Source organism: Gossypium hirsutum, chromosome A09 (genome assembly GCF_007990345.1).
Source record: "Gossypium hirsutum isolate 1008001.06 chromosome A09, Gossypium_hirsutum_v2.1, whole genome shotgun sequence".
In the NCBI taxonomy this organism is placed as follows: domain Eukaryota; kingdom Viridiplantae; phylum Streptophyta; class Magnoliopsida; order Malvales; family Malvaceae; genus Gossypium; species Gossypium hirsutum.
This window is the reverse complement of record NC_053432.1, coordinates 59,421,237-59,424,114: the sequence shown is the minus strand read 5'-3', so window position 1 is coordinate 59,424,114 and position 2,878 is coordinate 59,421,237. Positions and strand designations below refer to the sequence as shown.

At 37.4% G+C, this 2,878-nt stretch overlaps 1 non-coding gene across 1 annotated transcript; it reads right to left on the bottom strand.

The window, feature by feature from the left end:
- Positions 1-779: 779 nt before the first annotated feature.
- LOC121207357 (small nucleolar RNA R71) lies at positions 780-886 on the bottom strand. Its single transcript, XR_005902447.1, has one exon. It is a non-coding gene; the product is annotated as a small nucleolar RNA R71 (small nucleolar RNA).
- Positions 887-2,878: the final 1,992 nt, after the last annotated feature.

Genomic DNA, 2,878 nt, shown 5'->3' with positions numbered 1-2,878 from the left:
GCTTGCCTTAGTCGAATTTTTAGTTAGTTTTATGACCATCAAGTTTTTGGCTCCGTTGCCGGGGACTAAGATATTAGGAACGCTTAATTTTTATTACTTTAGCCATTTTTTGTTTTTATTGCAATTTAATTTAATTTTTAATTTTGTTTAAATTACTAAATTTTCTTTTATTTACTTCTAGCAGGTTTTTATAGTTTATGACTAGAAGAAACCCGTCAGGACCTCTACTTTTTGATAGTGAGATCGAAAGCACAGTTCGCAGAAACAGAAGAGAAGTAAAGCGAAGCCTACGATATATAGAGGAAGGGCAAGAGGACGATATTCAAACCACAACCATGGAGATGGCTAATAATTAAAATAATCCGTTACCTCTTGTGGTTGCTGCAAACCCAGTAAATCAGGATCCTGCTCCTCGTACTATGTATGATTATGCTAAACCTACTTTAACAGGAACTGAATTGAGTATAGTTAGGTCTGTTGTTACTGCAAATAATTTTGAACTGAAACCTAACACAATTCAAATGATACAACAGTTTGTTCAGTTTGATGGTTTGCAAGACGAGGATCCAAACACTCATTTAGCAAATTTTCTGGAATTTTGCAACACTTTTAAAATCAATGGCGTTTCTGATGATGCCATTCGCCTTCAGTTGTTCCCATTCTCATTGAGGAACAAAGCTAAACAGTGGTTAAACTCGTTACCATGAGGGTCAATCACTACTTGGGAACAAATGACTGAAAAATTTTTACTTAAATATTTTCCGCCAGCTAAAATGGCAAAATTAAGGAATGATGTCTCTTCTTTTGTGTAGATGGATTTAGAAACTCTTTATGATGCATGGGAGAGATACAATGACCTATTGAAAAGGTGCCCTCACCATGGGTTACCTCTGTGGTTGTAGGTTCAGACTTTTTACAACGATGTGAACCCCTCAACAAGACAACTTATCGACGCAGCCGCCGGTGGAACGTTAAACAATAAAACACCTGAAGAGGCTTACGAATTTATTGAAGAGATGTCACTGAATAACTATCTGTGGCAAGAAATAAGAACGAAGCAGATGAAAGCTGCTGGTGTTTTCAACCTCGACGCGGTTACCATGCTATCTAACCAGGCAGAACTTTTAAATAAAAAGATTGATGGTTTGTATGGTTCTACTCAGGTACATCCAGTGATGAGGTGTGATTCAAGCGGAGGAGGAGTACAAAACACAGATTATCCATCCTTCAACCCTAGCACCGAGGAGGAATAAGTTCACTATATGGGTAATAATAATTCTAGACATCAAAATAACCCGTATAGTAACACTTACAATGTAGGTTAGAGGAACCATCCCAATTTCTCTTAGGGTGGTACAGGAAATCAAAGACCACAACATCCTCTAGGTTTTCAACAACCACCTTACCATCAGGAAAAGAAGCCGAACCTTGAGGAGATGCTAACGAAATTCATCGCGGTATCCGAAACACGTTTCCAAAACACCGGGACAACTCTTAAAAATCAGCAAGCATGAATTCAAGGGCTCGAGAATGAAATAGGCCAGTTGGCAAAGATGATTTCCGAACGACCACAAGCTAGCTTGCCGAGTAATACTGAACCTAACCCAAGGGAACAGCTTAATGCGATTACTGTTCGAGATGGAGAAAGGTTAGTTGAACCTGAACCAAAACCGAGGTAAGAATTTATGGTAAATAAAGGTAAAGATGAGGTGGACCACAGTAAGCAAAAATCGATAGGTAGGGAATATAAACCTCGTGTGTCATACCTTAGTGCTACAAGGAAAGACCACTTGGACGAACAATTTGGTAAATTCCTTAAATTATTAAAGAAATTACATATTAACTTACCGTTTATTGAAGCTCTTTCGCAGATGCCAAACGCAGTTAAATTTTTAAAAGAGCTTTTAGCAAATAAGAAGAAGTTGGATGATGCGTTGCATGTGGAGTTGAACGCAGTTCTACGATTTCTTACTTAATTGGTAGTTTAGACGTTAACAATGCTTTGGCTTATTTAGGGGCAAGTACTAATGTCATGCCCTATAAAATGTTTAAACAACTCAGTCTTAGGAAACCCAAACAAACTAGGATGAGCATTTAATTAGGAGATAAAACAATTAGATTTCCTAGAGGTATTATTGAAGACGTACTTTTCAAAATTGATAAATTTATATTCCTAATTGATTTTGTTGTTCTAGACAAGAAGATAGTAACGTGCCTTTAATTTTAAGAAGACCCTTTTTAGCAACTGCTAGAACTATCATTGATGTTGGCATAGGTGAATTGATACTTCGTATAGGTGGTGACACGATTAAGCTTCAAGCTTGTGATTTTGCAAAAATATCTAGTAATCGAGACAATTGTTTAAGTTCTATTCACTTGAATAATGTTGCAACTCAAACTTCTTTGTAGGACTCCCCTAGGAAGAACGTGATGCAGCCTCATTCTAATCCACGTAACAAAAATGAAAGCTTCAGATTGACGAACTAGACAAATGGCGAACACATGTCAAGAAGAAACCAAAAGCACACGATGAATCAAAACGACACATCGATAAGCGTGAGGATGAAACAACGAAATTTAAGGTTGGGGATAAAGTATTGTTAGATGAACAGGAGCCCTGAATTGCTACTTCAGAGCTTAATACAAACGGAGCGACTCTCTTCACGGTACTAAATATTTTCCCATATGGTACAGTTGAGGTAAATCATTCTCAATTCGGCACCTTTAAGGTAAATATTACTCGACTTAAACTTTATGTGGATAATAGAATTAATAGAGAGAAAGAAGAGTCTGGACTCCATGATCTGCCATAATCACACCAAATTGAGGTTAATCGAGCTTAGACTCTAAATAAGTGCTTTTCGGGAGGCAACCCGAG